The 27,033-nt window shown below is 37.9% G+C and overlaps 1 protein-coding gene across 3 annotated transcripts in view; it reads right to left on the bottom strand.

Moving 5' to 3' along the window:
• The window catches only part of GHR (growth hormone receptor), a 152,182-nt gene that overhangs the window by 72,896 nt on the left and 52,253 nt on the right, over nucleotides 1–27,033 (bottom strand). For all 3 annotated transcript variants that reach the window (XM_015653138.3, XM_015653137.3, XM_015653135.2), the window contains exon 2: nucleotides 5,324–5,408. The gene's annotated coding sequence lies outside the window, so the exon portion shown is untranslated. The remainder of the gene's footprint in view (nucleotides 1–5,323; nucleotides 5,409–27,033) is intronic.

The following is a 27,033-nucleotide window of genomic DNA, read 5'->3' as shown; positions in this document are numbered from 1 at the left end:
CTGAATGCATTTCTGGATGGCCACTCAGGACTCCAAGCACTCACATATTTACTATTAGCTGGTCTGCAGGAAAAGAGCAATCTTCTTGACAGAAGGCTTAACAGTAATCAGTGCATTTTAGTTTAGTGAAGTTTTGCATATCCTGTAGCTCGTGTAAGTTTAAGATATGGCATATATTAATTTATCTTGAATCTGTAATATGCAGACTGAAGCCAACTTTGAATTTCAGTTAAACTGACAGAGTCAGTACATGGGCACACCTATTCAGTGCAACTTTTTTTCACAATAACTGCAAGCAAAATTATCTGTTTAAGAAGTTCTTTGTTAATAAGAAGCCATATGATTTGCTTTCCATGTGTCCTAAGATCGTACTAGCATTGTTACCTCCCCTATTTGCTGCTGTCTTCATGCTTTAAGTCCACACAAATTTGAATATATAAATGGTGGTCACCTACCAAAAACTAGCTTACTGTATTTAACACCTGCTTAAACTGCTTCATAGAGACACATAGAGAGATTTTGAGCTACATCTTTAATTGCAAAAATCAGCACAAAGTTAAAAGAAGTACTGAATGAGACGAGCAAGTGGAGATCACTCTGTATTTTTAAATGCAGTGCTGCCAAAATAAGTTTTCATGAGGAAAGAAATAACTTGTGAAGAAAAGCTGATCTCTGTTCAAACCTTTCATAAAATTCTTTAAAAGTCTCTTAACTTCTGCCTCCACTTGCACTGGTAAGACCTGGAATACAAAATACCTGACTTTTAATTTAAAGTATGTGTTGATGAAGCATCTCACATACAAGAGAAAGACTATTTACTTACATTTACCAAAATTGCTTAAAAACATGTGAGTATTTTTAGATACCAAACAGGATCACTAAAATCTTTATATTGAAACAATCACTTCTGATAAACATTTTTATGATACAGCTGTTGATGACACCTTTTAGGCCAAGAGCTGTAGGAGGAATGTTGTGAATTTTTAATCAGAGATTTTTTCAAGGCTAGAGGGTCTAGTATTTCCAAATATAGGGAGACTGACTAAGTTATTTTCCTGACAGAAAAATTTCTTTTTACTGAAAGCCAATCTAACGTACAAATGGTTTTTCATGGGCTTCAAGTAACTTCTTCCAGTTCATGTCCTGTAACATACCATAGTATTATTTTAGCTGTTTCAGTTACCACAGAAAGAGCTAAACTGAGAATTCTTCCCAAGGAAGCGCCAGAAGTGGGGCCTTGTGTCCATGTGTTTGTATGCACTTTACACACATATGCACACAGGTATATCGGTGTTTTGATGAAACCTGAAGGTGTACCTCTCTCTCTCTATATCTCTCTCTCTCTCTCTCTCCCCATATATATATATATAATGAATATTTATATATGAGAGGGGGAGATTCCATCCTGTGAGGCAGATGACCATGGGTTAGAAGACAAAGGACCTGATGAGCAAGAAGTGTGGGAAGGCTAACAACATATTTTCCTGTCTGGAGAGGTAGAAGGGTATGTGACATGGGATCCAGAACAGCTTTGAAATGTGACTGATTATTAAGGAAGTGGAGTCAAGTTTGGATTGCTCACTGGGCGATGAAGCCAGCCTGCCTTTAAGAGGAATAATCCAAACAGACATGCCTGGTAATCTCTAGAGTTAACGACCTACTGAACAGTTTCTAGTTTAGAGAGTTTACCTCCTAGAAAAACTGGGTGGGCACCTGCAGCTACCATAGCGCTACAATGCTGACTTTGTCTGCAACAGAGATAAAGAGAAATCCCAGGTTGTAGTTAGAAATGTGAATTGGAAACTGACAGAGCTTTGTCCTGATGCCCATCCCTTCCCATAAGAAAACTTTACCAATGAAGAAATTAAGAAGTATCTGTAAAATAAGCCATAGAAACAACCATATAGAAGTTAATTTGACAGATCTATTTCTAAAGAGGTATTTTAATGATGCCAGATAATATTTTCCATCAGCAAATCCTGTACCAGTCTGCAGCAGGAGACAGTGGCATTACCCATTTAACAGAGAAAGGGACATACTGGGAAGAGGAACGGCTTGCCTGCACTTACACTGCAGCAGAGTAAAGCATGGACTGCAACCCCCCCTTACTTAACACAGAATATTACAGTCTGTGGATACACTGCCCACCATCTCAACAACACAAAATAAAGCTGCAGCCGATTAAAAAAATCCCAAACCCAAAACTAAACCCAAACTCAACAAACCGACAGTTTGCATTAAGACAGGAAGGACTGCAATTAAGAGAAATAGAAGCTCATCTGAAACACTCAAGAAAGTAGAAAAACCTTCTTAATAAGTGTACTTCTTAATAAGTATATAGTTCTTCCATAAACAATAGGAATGAACTGTGCTCTTTAGCTGTGGAAACACCACTGTAGTGGATGTAAGCCTATCGTATCACATATACCCCTTTTCAAATATTAGAGACAAAAGCAATCATAGTTCAACACTGCAACATTTGATTTTAGACATCACACACAAAGCACATGAACTTTGTACTCATCAGCTTAAAATGGGATACTATTCAACAAACAGGTGCTACAAACAACAGAGCAGCCCAGTGCAAAGCTGGCTGGCTGATGGAGTGATTTTATGACTTCCTTCTCTGCAGGAACTCCATCACAATACCAGCTCATTAAAAAAGTGAAACTTGGAGCACATTCAACTGTTCATTAAAACTGAGTAGCACATTCACGTTTTTTCCTTGCTGTTATTTTACACAGGACCATGAGGAAATAGATATTTACAGATAAAATTCACAAGGTACCAGAGGCTCAGGCCTTGACCCACAACCACTCTAAGTATTTCTCAGACACAAACCCACTCTGTGCTGTCTATCACAAATATAAATCCCATACCAAGTTAGATCTCAGACATATGATTCAAAAAAAGGAGCAGACCAAAGGGTAGGGCATTGGAGAGAGTTTTGGAAATCCCTGCTGGGGGTTCTTCTCATCTAGCACATTACCCATCTCCTCTGAAGTCTGACCACCAGCCTTGCCTCAGTATGTATTTTTGTACTGAAGCAGGGATCAAGGCTGCTTGCACAGATGCCTGTCAGCAAAAGCATTAGGAATTGGCTCTCTCCCTTTAATCAGGGCACCACTAACCACCCTCACATCACTCAGCCCTGGGCTGTGAATGGCAGTCTCACCCACATTGCCATGTGGAAACTGTCAGCATGGAAGGGAAGAGCTGGACTGTTCCTTTATGTAGCTCTTGTACTGAATAAATTTAATATCACAGAAAGCTGTATTTCTGGAGAGATCAAATGCTTCCGTCCTAAGAAAAACTTTTAAAAAATGTAATATAAAAAATACATATACATTTTATGCATAAAAATATTTTATCTTTTTTTTTAGGAAGTCATTAGCAATGATACCATCTACTCCTAAAATATGTATGACACTTACCAATCACACCAATCTTGTGAAAACAGCCATGTTCACATAAGCATTATGAGACTGACTGCTCTTAGGTTCAACACAAATTGTACAGAAATATTCAATAAACCACTTCCTCATAGCATATATTTTCCCCAATTATTATTAAAGCTTTGGAATATCAGAGCAGACAGAGTTTTGAATTGCCCTGATGCATAAATCAGTACTTATTTTCAGCTCCCTTGCTGCATGCAAGTTTTTCTTCAGTAATCACACTTGATAGCAGGTGACTAGATTCATATACTTAAAAGAAAAGAAACCAAACCAGTCACATTTAGATACAGAAGGTTTAAATTCTCCTCTGGTAACACCATGTCAACATCGCATCAAATATGACAAGCACTGTGCAAGCAACAGCATTTCCTAAGGATTGGGATCTTTTGCTCCCTTCTGAAAGTTTGTAATTATTGGCTTTTATTTACAAACAGGAAACTGAAACACAGCAAGGTTACAGAGGGTGACAGAATCTGAATGAGTGGAGCTCAGAAGCAAGGCCAGACCCAATGTCCAAGCTGTGTCCCTCCAGTGCTAGGCTGCTCAGAGAGGAATCAGGAATGGGCAGTTTAGCTATGGATCAAATGGCTCCCTGGGCACGGAAAGGTAGAAAAACAGAGCACAGAAGCAGTTTTCTGTATGGTTGCTTGGCCATGTTTCATCTATAGAATAAGAGAAGTCATTCATAAACTGTTTTCCAGGTGTGCTGAACTCTGTATGGAAAGGCATGGTACCCACAGATTAGGACAGCTTTGGTTAAGGACTTCACTAATGACTAATTTATGCATACTTTACAAGCATTTTTACAAGTAACTTTCCACCATTCTGACCTTCTACTTTTTTTAGTGAAATTGGTACAGACAAATATCCCAAGCAGAGATCCATGGAACAGTGAATGAATCTGGAGTTCTACCATCTGGTTTCAGGAACATTAAGAACACAGATATAGGATTGCAAGTTTTACCTACTGCTATTGTTACCAAAGCTAGAAGTAAATAGAATTTCTATTTAATGACAGTACAACTGTGTACACTAAGACAGGAATAGCCAGTTCAAGTCTCATAAAACTGCTACAGAACACGGATAGCAGCTGTAAAGTCTCATGTAGCAATTTAGCACCAGGTAACAGCTTTTCAGCTTCTCACCACGAGTAATCACAGGTCTGAATCCCTTACACAATAGCATATTTCTGCGATGTTCAATTCAAATTCACCCCACTGTATTCTGATTAGGCTTTCAGTAATACATGAAAGAACTAATGAATTAGATATGAATTAGACATGAATTAGAACCAATATGTACATTTGAACTCAATGACACTTGTGTCATTTAAACCATGATTTGTTATCCACAATATTCTGATAGGCATTTTCACATTCTCCCTGACTCATAAAATACAATTATTTTTTTTTTTCCTCTATTTGTTTCAGTAGCATGCATTTAAAGTCAGGCAATTAATATCCTAAATAACACTCTGTGTGGGAAATGGCTCGGTAAAATGCAGTATAATTTTTCTCTGACAAGGAAAAATGGCTTTTAACCACTTTTAAGAGTCACCCATTCCTCTGTCTGAAATGCTGGCTACGAGAGACTGACAGGAGGGATTGAAGTCATCAATTTAATCAGGACTGAATCTGTCAGCCTCAATTCATATATATCTCTATTGTTTTGGGTATTGAAAAATGATAATTAGATCCCAATCAGAATTTTGTATAACGTATAATTATCACCTCCTGCAGGAATGAATCCTAGGGTCTGTATGAAAAATAACATTTGTGGGGCGTTACAGGATACTGTTGATCAATCTGCTAAGCCACCTCCAGTAATAAAGTCACTTGCAGGTAAGATAAAAATGATCACACTACCTCAAATTTCAGCAGGGGATGGACGATGCTTCACGCCTCCCTCAGCTCGACTGCAAATCACGACCTTCTCCAGCCATCCCAGCACCTACATGAAAACAGAAGAAACAGACAAGAGATGAGTTCTGGGACAGCAAAGGTCACCTGCAGTGGGAGGGCAACATGACAAAATCCAGATATGTGTCCTGGTCCTGCTGTCTGTCAGGGAAGGCCACCAGCAGGGCAGTCTGCTTGGCGGCCCTGAGAGCAGCACCTGGGCTTCTCACTCAAACTGCAGCAGTGGCCTGAAACCCCGTGTCACTGAGGCCTGCCAAGCCACAGCACCCCGTGCTAACCTTGGCACTAAAATGAACACACATTTAAAAGGCAAAGAGAGGTCAAGGTGACTGATTCTTAACGCACATTCCTGGTGAAAATCTGCTGCCCTGAATGTAATCTCTGGACCATCAAGAGGATGAGTAGTATCTCAGTACCACTACAACAACAACAACAACTACTACTACTACTACCATTACCACTTAAGACAATAAGTTACAGCACAGTACCTTATAAACTGGTGAAAATTAAGAAAATAACATTTAATTTTCCTCTAAAAGGACAGTGCCTAAGTCTCAGGAAGATGGCATGCTGATAAAAAAAAGTAGCATGTTATGTTCTGAATTCCTAAGCACATTTTTGCTGCCACGGTATTTTGGCACAGCAGCAGCATCCAAAACAATTCTGAACTACTAGCATTTCTATGTTAAAGAAAAATAACAGAAATACAACATGGAAAGTTCCTTCTTCCCAAGGATGCAAGTCAGCTTTTAAAAGCATTTTAAGAAGTCAGACATGAAGCTCATATTATTTAAATAATTCATAATAATCTGGTTTCTAGTGGGTGGGACTACAAAAAGAAGACCAGATTGCACAGTATTAAGGTCTTTAAAAAAACAGGTGAAAAAAAGTCAGTCTACAAGTAACATCTAAAGAACTACTGTGTTCATACAAACTGAATGCTTAGGGTTACACTGCCCTAGCCTGAACAAGAAAAAAATTTTAAATTTTTTAAAAGAGAATTTTCCTTTATTGAGTTAGCACTAGCTAAAAAAAGAGTAGCAATAATCTTTTTTGTACCCCCAGAATTTTCTCCCTGTTATGTGTATAATTTTAACGTACAGACAGATCACTAAGCAGTGGAAAGAAAAATTTGCTTTGAATGAAAGCTTCATCAGTATTTCTCTGGAATCCTTCTACAGTGCAATGTGTAAAAGGCTGTTACCTCTGTATTTATAATGGAAACAATACCCTCCCCAATTGCCAAATGAGAAAATCCTTCAACATTTTCAACAGAGAAAAATTAAACAGACATTTGAAATAAACAGAAAACCCCTTGCATACAAAAGCATGACCAATATGTAGTATTACTATAAAATAAATTGTCCTATGTGTGGTTATCCAAAGTAAAGCCTATAAGCAGAGTTCCATCACATCATGAAACAAGTGGATTAGACAAATCCCTACATAGCTAGTCTTTAGGTTAGTCTACCTTATAATATGCACAGCCAAATTCTATTATCACTCCTTTTAGAAAGCGCCTGCTCACATTTCAGCAGGCTGAGAATGTAACTGATTGTGTCCCCCATTCATATGTAATTCTACAAGAAGTCTTGTGTTAATTTCTTTTCTGACTTTTGAAAGAACTCTAAATTCTGAGAATGACTGAGCAGTGAGCCTTCTGCTCTCTTTTCCAAAAATAAAACGACAGCTTAGTGTGGAACAAAGTTATAAAGTCGGAGCCAGCTGTTGACTGAAGTGAGCTAAGGACTACTGACAAATTCTTTTTCAAAACACTCTCTATGGCATTAACAAGGGGAAATGACCTTTATATGACAAAGTCAGAATCCTATTACAATAGGACAGAAAAAATTATTCCAGTAGTCCTTCCAAAATATTTTGAAATCCTGCTCAGCAGCAGAAAAGATTTCTCAGCTACTTTATGGGCAACAAAGGGAAATGTCCTAACTTCTGATTACCTGATTGTACTCAGAACATTTTGTTTCACTCTTGGCAGCTGCGGTGATGTGCTCCAACCCCTGCTGTTTTCTGCCTGTGCAACAGCCACCCGGGGTGGTTGTGACGGCTACATCTGGCTCACAGATATCAACACAATAGTTAAGGGCCATAAATCTTGCTTGACACCTAAGGGCCGTGAGTCTTGTTCAACAGCTAGGGCTAGTTGAGCATGCGCCAAATGAAATACGGCTGCTGTGCAAATACAACCATAAGTCAATCATCTTACTCCATAAACAGGGGACAGCCTGAGGCTTGTTCAGATCTGCACAGAAGGGGCTGTGTGCCAGGAGCTCCCCTCCACTACAGAGACCTCTCTACATTACTCCTTGGGACTGAGATATTCCTTGTCCTAGAAGATTGTTGGTAAGTGATTAGCAACATGCTAAACTTCAAAATCTTACCTAAGTGAGATAAAATATTGATTGTGCATATACAATCCTTTAGCCATAAAGTATTGACCAAGCCTGGCACTACGTCTGGATCCAGCCACAACTAAACTCCAATCAGAAAATTTAGAACACAGGGGAGTCCTTTCTGATGTTCTTATGACTCAACAGGATGGTCTCCTGGACAGTTTTATCTGACCACATCCTCTGTGCTGTAAATAATCAAGTATACCATGCCATCGAATATTGTTAAACTGCTGACACATTTACCACCAAACTTTGTTAAATCACTGTTTTACATCAATAAAGATATTGCTACTTCTCTCTTGCAGGTGAAGTGCGTCATTTTCTGTGGCAGCAGCAAGGGGTGATAGCACAAAAAATGCCGTCAGCAACAGTTTAGAACAGCCATACAAGCACATCAGCTATATTTGCACTTGGCTCTGGCAGTTCCTTATGTGTGAAAAACAAGCATTACTGTACACAAGGAAATAGGCTAGATGTTAAAATGATTAGCAGTCTTCTTTTAAAATGATTCTTGGATAAACTTCAGCTTCACAAAAGGGTAACATAGATTCACAAGATTAAGTGATACAGGTCAAGCTCTTTTTTTTCAGAGACATATTTTGTCAGAAGCACATTTCATTACTGTAATCCACAAGGCAAACAAAAGAATTACAGCACTGAGTTGATAGGGCCCATCCGAACTAGTTTGTTTCCCAAAATAAGAAACAGACTCAGACTCATCCCTACCTTGACTGGGATGTGAGGATCTTTGCCCATCATTATCTTCTCATTATGTCCTAAGCTAACCTACCAAAAAATAATCTGGACAAGATGAAATGGAGTCAAATGTGCCAAAAGTTATTTTGGTCTCCAAAAAAGCAAGGAAAGGTCCAGTGCTGAAAAAAAGCTGGAAAGGCTTTTAAACGTGTCCCATGTAAAATCCTAACGATGAAGTACAAACTTATGAAATGTACTGAACACTGGCTGAAATGCCTGGCTCAAAGGATTTCAACCAGTGGCAAAAAGTCCAGCTGAGGAACAGCCACTAAAGAAGCAGCCCAAGTGTAAATACTGTTTAAATCTTTACTGATGGCCTTTTTCATTGCAGAGGGCACAAAACAGTGAAAGAGACTGCTTAGAGGTTGTGGAGTCTGGGGGTACTCAAAACTCCAGTGGACTCAAAGCACAGTTGCATTAATGAAAGCTCACTCTGAGGACAAGGGTTGGAATAGATGATATCCAGGCATCCTTTCCAACCTCAGTAATTCCATGATTCCACAATTCTGTGTATTTACATATCTAAATGAAAAGTTGCAGGCAGCAGACAAAAGCTTTGGAAGAAAGATTGCAAACCTGTGATTGCATGGAACATTGAAAAGGAGTCTAGGACACATGATATGGATTCACAAATCCTACAAGATTGTCTAGGAGTTCCTGCTTCTCCATTATGCTGGATGACCAACAGATGCATCAGAGGATTCCTGGCACCTGTGAAATCTGGCACCTATTTCCAGAGCATTTTTGCTTCGAATATTTGACCCAAGGAATCCTCATTGTCTCTTTATTATATTTCTCCTGTTGCTATCATAACTCTGCTAACTGCATTACAACATCCTGTATTTTATTTCTTTCAATTTCCAGTTAAACCACTACTTTACATCTTCACTCAAAGGAAAACAAAGCCATTTTTCTGAGATGTATCCCAATTTTATCTGAAAAGCACTTTATTTCCCCAGATTGCATCAACTGTGATGTATGACACTTGCTGAGAGGCTTGAACAACTTTTTCCTAAACCTTTTGAAAGTATTTATCTCAAACAGAAGAAAAAATGGACTCTTCACATGCATTTTTAAGCCATTCCAACACATTTCATTGCAAGGTGAACACAAGCCAGCAGTGCCCTGGCAGTCAGGAGGGCCAACCCTGTCCTGGAGGCATCAGGGACAGCATCGCCAGCTGGGCAAGGATTGTCCCACTCTGCTCTGCTCTGCTCTGGGGCAGCCTCACCTCCAGTCCTGGGGACAGTTCTGGATGCCACAATATAAGAATGACATCAGATTGTTTAAGTGTGTCGAGAGAAGGGTGACCCAAATGGTGAAACCCCTTGAGGGCAATACTTATGAGGACCTTTTGAGGTCAGTTGGCTTGCTCAGCTTGGAGAAGAGAAGACTGAGGAGGGACCTGGCAGCAAGGTACACTTTCCTCTGGGAGGCAGAGAAGGGAAGATGCTGATCTCCTCTCCCTGGTGACCAGTAGCAGGACACAAGTGGAATGAAGCACTGGGGAAATTCAGGTTTGACATCAGGATAAGGTTCCTCACTGAGAGGGTGGTTGGTCCCTCCAACAGGTTCCCCTTGTCATGACACCAAACCTGTAAGGGGTCCAAGGATAGTCTGGACAATGCTCTTGGTTATATGGCTTAGTTCTATATGGTCCTGAGAGGGGCAGAATTGGACTTGATGATCCTTATAGCTGCCTTTAAACTTGAGATATACTGTGATTTCATGTTCTTAGTTCAAACTTCGTACCTTCAAACTTGTAATGGGGTTTCACATCCTCAGCTGAAATAATGTTCTGCAATTGTGAACTCCTTAAATCCTCTCATCAACTTTCTCCTCTGCATAGAAATTCCCTAAATTCCTTCAAGGAAACACTAAGAAAACACATCAGAACCTCCCATCATTTTTCTTCTATTCAGATAGCAAAAACTTGGAATCTGTTTAACCTTTACACTTGTCTCACCAATCTAATCTGGACAAGGGATCACATTCTAGTTCCAATTCAGAGTCCTTTTTTCCCCCCGTCTCAATCTATTCATATCCTTAGGAGTCTAACAATAAATCTTGCCCTTCATGCTTTAAATACTTCACTGAACCACATTTATGTTCTTACAGACTTGGCAGTCTTTGCCTCTTTGACATAACAATAACTGGAACATTTTCTTAGCAGCAGTAAGCTGAGTAACAACTGATTATTTTTTGGCACTCATGGTAGGATAAAAGATGAATTTATGTTTTCCATTGCATTATGGTTACAAGTGTATATGTAGACAGGGTAGTTCAGGTCGACCCTGCATTGCACGGCCAAATTTAGGAATTAATACACTTCTTTGGCCTTTAAAAAAACCCTATTAGTATTGTAAAGGATGCAAAAAGAAACCCAAGAAATTTCACTTGACAAAAAAGATAGCTCTTGTGGTATCCAGAAATTCAGACTGCCTTCCTTAAGTGAAATATGTCATATTCCCAGCTACAGTTACTTATCTTCTTGTGCTGTAGGAATGTTATGAAGAATAGTTTAGTCAATGTTTATAGAAAGTATTTTGAGATCTGGGCAGCTGGAAATCCAGAACTCTATTAGCTGAAACTGTTGCTGACATATCAGTAACTTAAAAGGAAAAGTCTGCTGATAAATGAAGAGGAAAATGCCAAGGAAAAGACTAGAAGAAAGATCTATTACTGGATTGTTGCAGACAGTTCTTATGTCCACACTTAAGAGACTAACAAATTTTAAAAGAACATGGACATAAAAATGTTTTTTGAAGCCTGGAGCACCTTTTTATAATCAAGGTAATAACCAGTTAATTGAGAAAAACACACAATGGATATCTGTACCTGATCATAATCCATATGTGGAGGAAACAATAAGCACTAGATTGATCTTTAATGAAACCTAAGAAATACTGAGGAATCAAAAACAGAAATAAGGAACAAAAAATATTTTACAAAGCTGAAACAAAATGAAAACTGGAATTTACTAAAAGATTAATAATATTAATTAAAAAAAATCTCCATCACTTCAACTTGCTTTTCAAGTAAACACATTACTAGGTACAAGTAACTGGCAACCTGTGTAACAGAAATGGAGAAAATCAGGCTGTGCAACACTGCCAGACATTATCTGGTCCAATCCCATTCTTCACAGCCAGATCAATTAATGCAAATAATACAATTCAATTAATCAGTAGGGACATAAAATGTCAGTTCATATGGAAAAGCATATCAATTAATACTAACTAAAGCAAGAATTAAAACTGTGGTTCATGGAACTAAGACTGTAAAAATGAAGAAAGAAAATACAGAATTTTTGAGAAGCAAATACAGCATATTATGAAAATCACCTGATAAATGTATGTTGCCAAGTGTCACTGCTCTAAGGAAAGACATAGTGTATAGAATGACTTGGCAAACTGTTAATACAGAAACATACACACAGTATTTATTGGATCAAAAAAGCTCATGACTAACCAGCACAGTTGGTAAACAATTTAGGCTTCGAAGTACAGGGTTTATAATTCAGAAATACAAATGTTGTTTTAGGCTTACTGGTGCCTTAGTATGTAACTCAGGCAAAGATGAAACCTCCACGGCTCCCACTTCCCCTCTACTTTTTGAAATGGTGCAACCTTAGCACACTGTTCTTGGGAACAAAGGAGGGAGATTAAGAGGATAGCAGCAAATTTACCTTATCCCCTTCACTGCTAAGTTTGAGTTTAGTTTGGTTGTTAAGCCTTGCAGCTGCTACCTTAAGCATTCCTAATTTTTAAATGACTGGTTTTACAAGTTTTACAAATTGGTAACATTCAAACAAAGCATTACCTATGAGCCACCACTTTCTTCAACCTTCAGTCAGCAGCAAATACAAAAAGCCTACTTTGTTGTCATATCGCAAAACAGCTACTCCATTTCCTGCCTTACTGTCACTTCTTTTTCCTCAAAAAAGCTAACATTTTCCATTTCAGTTTAGCAGGGCTCAGATTTCACTGACCCGAGAAATGTAACTCTTCATGAGTTACCAAGTATTTTCAGTTTCACTCAAAATTATGGAGCATAATGGGCTGATCTTTCTACACTTCTTGAAGTATGTTCTCAGCTTTTCAGTCCAGAACTGCACTTTCTCAGAGTTTCTGCAGAGCCAGGGGAATCTGGACATCACTTGGCTATGCAGAGCAATGCCTAAAACCTACACCACTGAGCATACAGCTCCATGCTGGTTTTCATGTTCATGCAAGGACTGTGTGACTGGTGCTATCAAGGAGCCCCTGTAAAGAGATTAAGCATTAATGAAAGGGGTTTACAGAATTTTGCTATAAAAGATGTTGAAGTCAGCCAGGGGTAAAAAGTGTGGCTGGGAAGTGCACAGGCATGTAGGGCTGAAGGGCTAAAATGCAGCCCTACCATCAACTCTAGATCCCCAGCCACGGGCTGGGCCAGACATCCAGACCTCACCAGCTGTTCCTGCAATATGCTGAGATACTTGTGGCTTCAAATACTGCTGGAATACGAGTGAATGTACTGATCATGTTCAAAATAAATATTTTGTTAATATGAAATACTGGTCTTAATTCTGTTCATCAACCATCACCACTGAGGTATAATGTAACAGGCAAAAAGAGTCACTAAGAATTACATCTTAGTTGTGGCTTTTCTATTGCCCTCTGTTCCAAGCTACATATGTACTATATTCTAAATATATTTCTGTTGTGGTAATCCTCCACAATTTTGGAAAACAAATATTCTTAATGCTAGAGAGATGTCCATTTAACGAAGCCACAGGAGCCATATATGCTATGGCTTTTAATAGCTGTTTTCCAAATGCCAAAAATTGCTGAAGAATAAACATTTTTTGTTGGTTTTAATCTTCTCTTTATTCATACTTTCAAAATTTTAGTTTCTAAAATCTAATTCTGAAGAATGATCCTACAACAAAGATCAGGGAAAAAAAATCTTTTAAAGGTCTCAAGCAAGACACTCAAGGTTTTATTTCAGAGCCAAATGTTTCATCTAGGGAGATCTCCAACCAGCTCCTTAACTGATCTTTAAGATTATACATGGCATTACTGTCCTGTATCACCACGGAAAGAGAGACCCAGAAGTGGTATTATATTCTATGTCACAAATTCTGAAGCCTATACAGCAAGGACACTATAGAGTAGATTCTGTATTTTAATTCCATTCTATTTTAAATATTCTATTATTCTGTTATTTTATTACTCAGATCAATAGGAGAAAGAACACAGCTCCAGAATTCCTCCCTGGAAGTCAGTCATAATGAGGCACCTGGGAAATCTGAGCATTTAATTCATACCCTTCCATTCATCTTTCCTAAGACTGTGTATATATATATATATATATATATATATATATATATACACATCTAAATTAAAAGATTTATGCATACGAGTTTCTGTTTCATGTCAGAAATTGTCATAGCCATCATTAATTTTCTCTTAAATTCTGCTTCTAATTTTCATGTACATTTGCATCCACACTGCCTCTATAGCTTGAAGTCTTTTTGATACATCTCAAAAAAAGCGCAAGACATCATGTCACCAGCCAATGAAAAACAGTTCAACTAAAAGACCATCAGTATCAAAAATCAATGTTTCTTTACCTGTGGCTAACTAAGGAACAGAAAGTAGCTCTGGTAGGAGTTTTTTTTTTGGGATGGAGTCAGAATTTACATAGAAATGGGATGGAGATTTCATCCAGAGTCTGTTTTACCTGAAGTGTCAAGTGAGAACGCATATCTTGTGCAATTCACATCTCCAGCCAAGCACTTCTCCATTGATTTAGGCTTGTTTTTCCTTCTAAAAATATTGAATCAACAATCTTAAATCAGACACAGGAATTCAAAGAGGCCTATTTTCAGGGGCTGGCAGGAACACCACTGATGGCAGGACTCAGCTTCCAGCCTCTGGCCAATATTAGACTGAGTTAGGAATATAAATTTACTTATGTGTTCACATAACTATACTTATTTCATATATTTATTAGCAATTCTGTCATGTTTGTTAATACAGTACACAAGAGAAATACTGAATAATTGCAAAACACAATCAAGTAAAGTCACTTAACACTTTCAATTAAAAGGGAGAGGGCTTCCCCTTCCCATTTCAGTATACAGACATCAAAGAGATTTACTGAAGAGATTCCTATATGCCTAATCAGATAATCTCTTATAGTTTCCTTATGAAACACTTACACCTTGATGGTAAATGATGTCATTAAAAACAAAGGGATTTGCAGTTGTCTTGCATTTCTAAGGTATGTTTACTAATCTGTTTGTAAATTTAATTGCCTCAGTATAGAAGTGACTTGAAAGTTTTCAAGGGCTCCCAAATATTTACAACAGAAGAAGAACCTAAAGCAAAGAGATGTATGTCTTTTAGTTCTCCTCAATCTCAGATTATTTCAGGAGATTCATCATAGTGGACTAATTGATTCTGAGAGCAACTGAGTAGATGTTACAAAGAATGCTTCCGGGTTTAACAACTACTGATTCCTACAGTGCATGTGCATTTATACAGATGCAAATTATGTTTCCTTGTTCTTTCACTTAATGGTAGATTTAATGCAGAGTTCAATTGCACTTCACCCATTGTTATAAGCCTGAATCCTCATTATCCATTACTGAATCATTAATTTAATGGAGCTCTAATTTATCCTGTCAGTTTTTAAGAATCTAGACCAAGGGATCAAGGGTTTAATTTTTCACAATGTGAGTCTTTGAAAAGATTATTTACAAGCAGCTATTTCTGTAAACAGTTGTGTACTGGGCACAAAGAAAAATGAAGTAGTCAACTTTCTGGAAATAAAACTTGAACATGATTTAAGAAAAATAATATACCAAACTCAGAATGAAAAAAAAGTGACCTATATAGATAAACAAGTAAGTTTTTATTGAAAAGAAACCCTGGGTTAAAAAAAAAATAAAAGGCAGCATATTTCAAACAACTTTCAATTCAGCTTGTTCCTCATAACTCTAGTGCATGCTGGACAGCAGTTAGATTACCAGGGCAGCATGAATTATAGACTAATCACTGTCAGACTGAAAATTCACAATAATGGTTATAAACATAAAAGTAGCATTTCAGAATTTGGTCACAGATCTGAAAAAAATGTGTAGATACAGTAAATGTGTTATAGGGTTATAATGGATACAATTTTTAGAGTCCTTTGTTTCCTTCTAAAGTAGCACTAAGTCCTCAGACCACATGCTGATATCAGAACATTTCAGTAATTTTATGACTTAGAACTTTGGATCAATAAATGATTGAAGTTTTTTATGAAATATAGCTTACTTGGTAACTGATTATTCAAAGACCTACAAAAGAAAGCAATTGTTTCCAGCAATTCAAGTTGCAATAGCAGTTGAGAAACTGAAAGTGCTTCTCACCACAGTGACTACTCTTCTCCAAACTCATGAATCTTTTATAAAAATTATCACATAAAATCACATGCAAAAAGCAAGATGCAGTTACCACGCATCTGTTGTTTCTGAGTATCAGCCTGCTAGAGATCCCAGCAGACAGAATCAGCTATATTCATTCACCTGTGAAAGCTAGTGCATAGAATATGGAAGCAGGAAGATACTTATCCTGTGAGAGCATTTCTTACCAGCAGCAATCCATTCCTGTAACCAGAGCTGAAGCGAGGTCCATCAAGAGAAATCACCCCAACAATTCATTAATTTACTTAAATAATTTACACAGGAAAGCCAGTTTCAAGACAACAGTACATCCTTTTTTTTTTCCATAAGAATACCACAGATCCACTCCTTTGGAATGTCTCAGCTGCCAGCAAGTGACTACAGCAAGTATCAAGACTGGCAGGCAGAATGCATGTCATGCCCCTCAGTCCCATCCCTCAAAGGGAGCTCATACTCTTGATTAATTACTCCTTTCAGCTTTTTAGGATACGGTGGGTCATGTCACATCTCTGAGAACTGTCTATAGGGAAGTGTGAATAAGGACATATCTGAATGAGCACAGATAAATCCAACTCTGACAGTGCAAGAAAAAGCTCAAATGACACTCCCTATGCACTAGAAAAAATAAGTGAGAAGAATTAAGAGTGTAAAAAAGCTGTAGAAGAGGCTGGAATTAAACGTGTAGAGAAATTAACAGAGTAATAAAATATTCACAATTTACACTTAGTTCAAAGGGACAAGGATGACTGCACAGGCAGGGCAAAACAGAGGACAAGAAAACCCTGGTAGGATAGATATGCTGGTGAGGTGGCTGGATGTCAAGTACCAAAATTTGGATTTCTCATTCACCAGAAGCCAAAAGCCAGTCTATGGCAAAATTTTCCAAGTAACCAAGAAAGATTCAAAACAGAACAACAAAACTCCCAGTTTTGTACAGCACAGTCTGTACTGATCAACAGCCCATCTCCAGGCTGGCCCACAGATCAGCTCTTCCCACATGGGCAATGACTCAAGGATAGCATCATTCAGACAGCATGGGTGGTGTCGCTCTGCTACAGAGGCCCAGCTTCCTTTCTATGTATCCAAAAAGTGCTTCCGGGGCATTGCGGAGAACACGGAACAAACTTTGTGTTCCCTTTATAAATCAACATTCAAGCAATTCTAAGGCAGAGCCCAGGAGAGAGATGGTAACTAGAGGTCATATTAATGTCCTGGTTACTGAAAGATCTCTGAACAGTACAGGTAAAGTACACCAGGGAGCTGCCACACAGCTACTCCTGACGGGACATTGTTCCACTGCTGCTACAAGTGCCAGCACAACTCACCTACGACTTTTCCCCTCTGGTATCTTTTCTTTTGGAGGAAAGAGGAAAGGAGTGGATTAGTGCTGAAACAGTCTGAAGATTTCTCTCAAGCATTAAGTAGATTAAATTATTTTTTTGTCTACTCTAAGTCCTTCATCTCCCTCCTCCTGCTCTCTCTGCCCTATTACTCCTCTCTTCTTCTCCCTCATGCTGTCTTCTGACTATTCACTCTAGGGCTCTACTTTTCTATTATAAATATGTTCAGTATTTCTCATCTTACAAAATTCTCTGTTCTACAAGCTCAGAACTGTCATAAATCTTTCTACAATTTTCACCTCAAACTCAACCAACCAAATGTATCCACTCACTGAAAGTCTAACTATCCAAAATGTGGGCCTGGCTTTAAAGTATAGATCTTTTGCACCTCAAGAAAGTTCCTGAAGATCTGTTTTTGGAAAACAAATCAGAATCTTAATTCTACTCTCAGTCTCCTTTGCTCACTATTCTGTTTGAAATCCACAAATCTGTGCTTTTTGTGACGGCTTCCATTTGGGCTCTTCACTTGCACACCCACAGTGCTCCCTCCTTCCCTCACATCTTTTAGAAGTCCCACCCAGAAATGCGAGTTTTGCATATATGTAAAATCTCTTGACTGAGCAGACTCCTCCTACCTTTTATTCTAAATCAATTTTTCTTGTCACACTGAAAATTCTGTTGGGAATAAGTTGAAAATAACTTTTAATAACTTAATAACTTAAGTTGAATTTTAGAGAAGTGAGATGCAATAAAAGTCTGCAAAAATTTTATTTCCTTCCACCTGAACTGAGTACCCACTGCAGTATTATACAATAAAGTAATGATTTGTTTGAAGACATGACTTAAAATTTTACCTAAATCTTACTTTAAAAGGTTAAAGGGGAGCTGAAATGAAATATAATATTTAAAGGCCAAAGAAAATTGGAATTAATTACCCCCTCAAATAATTAAAAAAAAAATTAAAGGAAATTATTGTTAGAAAATAAATTATTTGGACAGCTTAAAGCTGAAGAAGAAAATCTTCATGTTAAGAATTCATAAGCCACTGATCTCCTTTTTAGCAAAAGATTGCATACAGCTGAAGGCCAGGTTTGTTTTTTTTGCTATGTCAAAACACAAGAACATAAATGGAAATCTAGCTGATACAATGAGTTCTTCACTGAAGATTACTTTGTTTCCTTTATTTGTTGCCAAAATAATAGTAAATCAAGGCAATCAGAAGGCATTTCACCACCATTGCTTATACTTTGGTAAGCATGAACAGCTAATGTTTTTAAATGATAGTAGCCTTCTCCACACTAAGAACAAAATCACACTAGCTTCTGATTAATCAAAACATATCAGTTACTCTACTGTTAACTGAATTGGGATACAGATGGCTTCTATCTATATTACTTCATAAATATACTTTTATTAAAAAAGGATGGCAATTGCCTATCTTTCATAATAATTTGTGCTTGTTATTAGAATGACTTGTATTTTCTCCTCTGAGATGAACATGTTTCCATGCCATGCGTACTAATGCAGATAGAAATTTCTGCAGAGAAACCTTTTAGTATGGACTTTCTTTTAAAAATATGTTGGTATTTTTTGTTTTTTAAGAGAAGAAGAGCAAGTATAAAACAACGTAGAATCAGTGAAATGTGGTAGGTAGAAACAATATTGGGAATCCCAGAACATCTGATATATTTGTGACAGATGTAGGCACTAGCATCCTGGAAATCCTAACTCCCAGACGTACACGTTGTGGCCATATGATGAGCTCAAGTGGTACAGATGTCACAGGAAGGATCAGGGCAGAGTTAAGCATTAGGAATGCCTTATAATGGCAAGAGACACTAACCCAAATACTACTCACTTCAACTGCAGCATAGCTATTTTGCCATTACTCATACAGCTTCCTTCATTTTTAGACAGCAAAACCAAAACTAGTAGGGCTATATACACATTGAACCAGCAGTTCAGTAGCTAACCAACTAAACTCTTCCATTGTCCTAACTCAGAACTCATTAAACAAAGTCTAATTATCTTTAACTGCCATTTTGTTAAACACCCCAGAAAGAAACAAGCCCCCACAAGCAGTGTGAACTACTTTCCCCTCTCCACCATAGGGCAAATACAGATTATCTACAACAGGAGTAGGTCTTCCTAGGAATAGCCTGCGTCTCAGTCCAATGCCAACAACATGGGTAATATGAATATGTAAAATAAGAAGTTTGAAAATAGGAGATATTAGGACTTCATTTTAAAATTGGCACTTATTTCCCCCTACACACTACCTGAAATCTTTAGAGTGTGGTATTTTCCTCTCTGATTCTCCAGAATGTTTCTACAGGCTCCTCCCAGGTCCTCTGATACATTAGTGAAATCACACAATGGCAGAGAATGTATGAGATCAGGTATGCTGGAGTTGGATTCTATTTTCTAAAGGTAAAAAGGAGAAGCATCTCATATACAGCAAAGAAGAGGGCATATAAAATGCTCTTTTCGTTTTCAGTGCTAACAAGCTAATTATGCATACGTGCAACATACGCGTAGTTCCTAACAGTGTAAAACTGCCAGTGCCTGCTTTTGCATCATTTACATTGAGAAGTGGACTCAGTTCTTAGCCAAAAACGTGTGTAGTTAAGATTTAAAGACACTGCAATACTCAGGAATGTTCCCTCACCCCACTGTTACTGGCGTGGGTTGCTGAGGGAATAGTCTGTGAAGCACCACTGCCGTCTATTAGACAGATGGCTGAGTGATCCTGGGCAGAAAATGGGGCATTTTAATGAAAAGCTGAAAGTTCTGTTTCCCACAATTCCTTTGCATGATTTACAACCATTGTGGTAATTTAAAACTGGCAACCACAGACCAGAATGCTTGACTCCTATTGTTTCAGTAGCACAATCAAATTACCCCTTTTGGGCTTTTACAATTAACTTGTTACATGCATATGTTATCACTTCCTAAACAGTAATATTATCAGACGAAGAAATTCAGCAGGGAATAGCAACAGGAAAAATATTGTGAATATAATTCCTAATCTGAGCCCTGGTGAGAAATCCTTTATCATAATATGCATTTTTTTTCATAAATATAATTTTAGAAACTTTTATGGTAATCTATACTTTTCCATTCCAGTCCGAGAAAAGGAATGAAGGAACGTCTTTAAAAATAAACATACAAAATTCCTGAACACTAAGATAATTGCATGTATGTTTAACTAATCCCTTGGGCTCTCAGAGGTTTAATTAAGACTCTAAGCTACAAAGAAACCAACTGCCAAAGCTAACACCAGCCAGATATCTGCTTCTCTGCCATGTTAGGATTCTGAATTATGGCAAGATCCTTCTGTAAGCATGCATGATGAAACAGCCAGAAGTGTAAAAGGTCATTCTCTTCTTACACTCACTTTTTGGATGAGATTTCTAGTCAACATTAATAACCTAATTCCACATGACTGACATGAAGCTGCAAAACACTCTGAACATTACAATAAACATCACTGCACTGTTGTGACCGTGGCATTACATGAAGCGAGAGCGATGCAAATAAAGCCTTCTTTATATATTCCCTTGAGGAAAAAATGATGAATCATACCAGGTAAGCAGCCTAGCAGTACTTGCTCTGTAAAGTAACTGTACAGGGAAAAAAAAAATGGGGTCACTTGGCACTTCTACTAAGGAATCTGGATGTTTAATAAACCACAGATCTAAGAATTGCCATGAAGGAAGTTGATGGCTCATACTAATCAGATCCTTTTCTATCCAAGCAAGGGCATAGCATGGCAACACTGGCAGACACCAGTCCAGGTTCACACACTGTCCTGCCCAGCTGTGGGTGAAAAATGACCTGAATGTTGTGTGTAGCTCATCTTCTCTTCACAATCAGGTTTGTTTTACTGTGGTTCTGACCCTGGGGAGACAGCAATCCCTCAGAGGTATATTTCCCACTTGTTTACTCTATGTTTGGGATTTCATCCAGCAATCTTGTGGCTTGCTCCTGTTAAGCCCAAGTTACATCTGCCTAAAGCATTAAGGGAACAGCCCAGAACACCAAACCTTCCACAACTGTAGTTGCAGAAATGGCTTGTAGTAAAACAAAGATTTTGCTAACAGTACCACTGTTAGCTACCCTTAAATGCAGCAACAACTTGAAAATCTGCCTTCAACTAAATAGATAATGATGACTCAAGAAAAGTTGCTGTACTGTTGTGAGAGGAGGCGAGCAGTACCAGCCTCTTCAAAAACCTCCCTGGTGCCAGCAGCTGTGTGGGCATGAGGGTCTGCTGTACTGTAAGAATCAAATAGGTGCTTCAACCACCAAATGAGTGAATGGTGCTCATTTAAAGAGCTCTGTTATCTGTGGAAGCATCAAGAGTTACTGATTTGGCTTTAACTGCAAAAGAAAACTGAAACAGTTAGGTTTATACCAGAGAGCAAACATGTTGTGACCAGATCCCTACTCAGTTGAAATTATGGAGATATAAAACATCATAGAAACTCAGCTGGCTGTTGGAGCAGTCTTCAAATGAAGAATGAAGAACTCAAATGAATTTCCCTTATTTTCTCTAAAGTTCAAATGCTTAAATGCTTAAGATGTTTACATGAATGTCAAGTTTAAATAACCCAAGTCAACATGGGAAAAGAATATTTTCACCTTTCAGAAAAAGTTGTAAGGGTGATGAGAAGTCTTTGCCTTTTCTTAATAAGAGATGAACAGAGCCCTTACACTTTTTGCTTCAGGGTCTTCTCCTGCTGTTCTCTACCTGTCATATACTTATTTTATTCTTAACTGAGAATATCAGGGATTAATGATCTCCTTAACAGTGTTTAGTAAAAATGTAAGTGTCTGTAATATTAAAAAGGAGAACATCTCACAATGGTACACTTTATACAGCTTAGACATAGCTCAAGAGCCTAACAAATAATAGACAAATATTTTTTTCTGAAGATAAAGGTTTCATGCTCAAAGAACTATCAATGTTTTACAGAGTAACACTTGCAATTCTTGGGCTTATTATTTCTAGCTCAAATCTTGAAGAATCTCATGTGTTTGTTATTTGTGGAGAACATGTATTTAAGTTATTTCAAAAGCATATGAAAAACGTGCCACAGAAGTACAAATTACTACCCTTTTGTTTAATATTAGCTACAGATATTTTCAGGTGTATTCTCTTAGCCCCCAAAAAATCCTGTATTTATACAAGTCAGTTTCTTTTACTTATATTGCTTTCTATTTAGACCCTACTTTGAAAGCAAATTACTTTCCAGCTGCCAGCTTTAGAAAGAAAACATAGAAAGATGCAAATTAATTTGTTATTCAACAGAGGCAAGACAAATTGCTCATTAACTGTGGGTCAACAACAGGAATACACTCAAAAACCTCCACAACCCATATTTACCTTCTGTGCAACACAAACTTTCTTATTGAAAGGCAGAGATCTATCACTGTCTACAGAGACTGGGTTTGTGGCAAACCAAATAGCTCCAACAAGAACTACGTGACTTCTTCATTATTTTTCCACCCTCTAAATTATTTACAAGCAACAGTCAGTAGCTGCACCACCTACACTGGGGCTCTGTCCTCTCTCTGGACTGCACAGGGGGACAGGAGCTGGCAGCCCTGACAGCATGGGAAGATGGCACTTGCATCAGGTACCCGAGGAGGCATCAAGAGCCATTCAGCTTCCATAGAAGCAGCCTACACACAGTACATAAGAATTCAGCATATTATTCCTGGGGGTTTTGATAGATATTCTGGGAAAAAATGGATGGTAAAATGATAAAAATGGCATGTTCATACTGCAAACTCATGCTGAACACACCTCACACTTAATGCAGACATCTCATTTTAAGAAGCACCTAGTAAGCTCAATACATATAATGGGATTTGTGGGGTTTTTTTTGGTTTTGTTTTTGTCTTTAGATGCTACTTACGTATATGCTAGTGGTAGTGGTAATTGATACATTGATAGGAGCAGTTAGACCTGAAAGCTCACTTTCTTAAAACCTGGATCATTAGAGCCAAGCCATAATGTTTTTAGTTTGGCTGCTATGTTATTTTTAATACAAGATGGAACCCCACAACACTTTTGAGGAAGCTGCTTTGTATTTAAAAGCTTTTGAATCCCATTAACTCCAGGCATTACTAGACACAACTGCCCAGTGACGCAGTGGTGGCCATCAAATGCTGAGGTGATGCAAGCACTATGTACTATGATTTGAATACTGCACTGACTGCCAAAACTACAGGACAGCACCAGAACATGCACACACAATTCAAAGTGTCTTGCTGTAAAATATGAGGTTCTGGGAAAACAGACCTTGCTAAGACCAAATTGTAACATGTTGAGATTAATTATGTTATTGAGAGAGATTTCCTAGTGTTTTGATAATACCAGGAACCAATTATACAATATAATAAGCAAAAGAAAAACCTTGTGTGATGTCTCTGTTGGAAAGCCATTAAAAACAATTTTATGTGATTATGAAATTGAAACTAAAATGCTATTCTCTCCTTTTAAATTAGATCTTCACCAAACCAAGGCGTTCCTCCTGTTCAAAATCCTTGGTCAATTTGGCCTTAGCTTCCATCAGGACATTGCTTCCTCCATCACAGAAATTGACCATGGCTGCTGCTTTTTACTCAAAAATATCAGAAGTGTCCAGGTCTTCACCACCAGATTGCTGAAGCCACCATGACTTCAATATGGAATGGCAGAAGAGGAGCAAAAGGACAAGTATCACATGACCCCACTCGGGCTGGGTGTCAACTAAACACAGGAATGTTCCCAAGCACATTGTTCCTGAAAGAACAATTATCCCTTTCCCATGAAACCTGGTTAGCTCACCTCGGTCCTGAGCAGATCCCTGGCTTGGGTCAAGTCCCACAGTTGAAAACAATTCTTAAACGTTTTAACAACAAAACACTTTAACAGTAAAGAGGTGGACATTCTGCAGGTCCCAGTTCCAGGTACACTTAAAGTATCAACCCACAGCTCCCAGGCAGCCATTTCCACTTGCTGCAGACACCAGTCTCAGAGGGATGCTGCAAGGCCATTTTCACATGTGTGATACCACACCAGGAACTCTACAGCCATGCCTTGTCACTCCCTGACCTTAGTCCAAATATCCCTGTGGTTCCCCCAAAATACGCCATCCAAGGTGTCTCTCCTGCAGAAAGGACAGAAGGATGAAAGAACTTCAGCACACAGGTGCTGGTGTTCAGCAAAAGCACTTGTTCAGAATATTCCTGGCATGGTAGGATGCACAACTGGACAGTACTGGCTGGGCCTTTTTCACACCAGCACAATCCCATGGTGCTGTCAGAAGCGTATCACAGTGAAGTGATGGGCAACTGCCATGTGAAAGAGCCAAAAATAATTTTTAACATCCTGAAATGAAATGCAAATATCTCTACTAGTTTTAAATACTGCCAATCACACCAGTTGTCAAGCCACTTTCAGCAGAGGCACAGTCTTATTAATAAACAGAAGCTATTAACAAAGACCAAAACCGTGGAGGTTCATAAGAGGACATGCTGGGAATGACGGACAACAGAATATGCAGAATGCAAAATTCTGAGAAAATTAAAAAACAAACCAACAAAAAGCACACCCAAAAACCCCCACGAGAAAAACCCCACAAACAAACAAAAAAATTAAACCAACCAACCAAAAATAAAAAACCCAAAAAACCCCCAAAACCCCAAAAAAAAAAAAAAAAAAAAAACCAACAAAAAAACCAGGTCTTTTAACAGTCCACAATATCCCTCAGCTCAAAACTATGTTTGCCTTGCTGCTGGATGTTCAAAAGAGCTACAAACCACTTAAAATTTTCTATTCTATTTGAAGTATTTTTCTGTAAAGGAAGGAATTTTTAACTAACTACATTTCTCATTAATTACAAATATATTATACACCAATATGTTTAGCTGTAATAAGCTGGGGAAAAAATGTTTAGTAATGGTTATTATTTGTACAGAATAATGGCAAAATAAAAGTGTGTTGTTAATTTGTTTTGCTGCTTTTATGACTACATATGTCAGAACAAGACACCTATACTATACTGATGTTTAATTATTAATGGCCTGGTTATGCCTTGAACTATTTTGTTGCACTTCTTGTGCCTTAGAACATTTACAACTGCACCATCTCTCCACTGGTTGGAGTAGTCACTTGTAAAACACCCACTGAGCTGCAAATTATGAATCACTATGATCCCACATCCATTTTGCCAGAGGACTGACAGATTATACCAAATGTCTTGATAAACTTGTAACAAAAGATTCAGGGTACAACTGCCCAGCCAAAATACCCCTGAGGTGCACAGAGTGAATAAGGGTATAAATCAGACTCCAAGGAGCCATGGACCCTTAAAGGGACACATCAAAATCAGAACCTAGTCCTCAACAAAATGCCACTTAAATTTAAGTTACCCCAAATAAAATAAGCTGCTAGATTTTATAGATTTTTTTTCAAATTTTACATAGTGTATTTGTCTTCTGTGTTGGTGGAGTGCTGGATAAAACTGTGACCTGTGACGTATATACTAAAAGTCAGTCTAAAATGCAATGAAAAGCTGAGAGCAAAACCACCCAGAAATAAAGACAAAATAATTATTATTTTTTAATTAAACCCTCAGTAAAAATCAGCAATTAATTCTTTTTCATGTATTATTTTATGGACTACTTTTTTTCAGATCATTTTAAGCAAATCTTGCCTCCCACTAGGCATTTCTACATCAGTTAGTGCAAGTCATAAAAAATGATAACTAAATCACTTTTGAAGTGAAAATACATAAAGGGAAAACAAATACAGCTATCCCTTCATAAACTGATGATTTTGCAACCATTAAATAATTCAGCACTAAGAATTTAACTACTAAAATGTACACAAAGGGAGACTGGAAAAAGGAAAACATGATGTGAATGTCATCACTGGATGATTTATGTCAAGCATTATCCAGTTCTCTGATAATGGTAATCAAATCAAAACCTGTAAGGGAACAGTAAAGATGAGAGGGGTGAAAGCACACCTTCACCAGATGAAAGCACAATTCCCATCCCTTTTGTAGACAGCTGCATAGTCTGTACTGTGGGACAAGGGTTCAAAACTTGATGTCTGTACAGTGTGTGCAAGTATAAAGCAGTAGTAACCCTCAGGACAGGGAGGAGAATGTCATCTCAGCCGTGTGACTAAACCTCACTTTCTGCAGAGGTAAATAAATAATAATTAGTTTATAAAAACCTCGGGATACAGATAGTAGGCAAATTTGGGGTGGCCTATTGTGAACTGGACAGAAAATTATATTTATTCAATATCCACTCCTGAGATCATAATCAAAACCACCAAATGCTTTACAAGTAAAAAGGCAGACAAAGGTTTTGAAACTTTAATATCACTAGCTCTATCAAGTAAGAAAAACAATTATCAGAAAACTGAGACCAAATTAATGTCTGAGGTTTTTTTGGTACTTTTTTTTCCCCTTGTTTTCTTAAACTAAACTGATTGCAGCAATCAATAAATAAGTTTCAAAGAGCTCTTTCAGTAAAGACCAGACCTAGCCAGCAGGTATTACATTAACAGTCATTATCAATTAGGGCTCACTGGGAACAGACATTATTTACAAAGCAAGAGTTCTGGGAATCCACTCATGTGTTAAAAGAACTTCTGTACTGCTCCAGAGTGATGTTAGCAAAGCTAAGTGCTGCTTCATTAAGTGCAGT

This window comes from Parus major, chromosome Z (genome assembly GCF_001522545.3).
Source record: "Parus major isolate Abel chromosome Z, Parus_major1.1, whole genome shotgun sequence".
In the NCBI taxonomy this organism is placed as follows: Eukaryota; Metazoa; Chordata; class Aves; order Passeriformes; family Paridae; genus Parus; species Parus major.
This window is presented reverse-complemented; position numbering and strand designations above follow the sequence as displayed.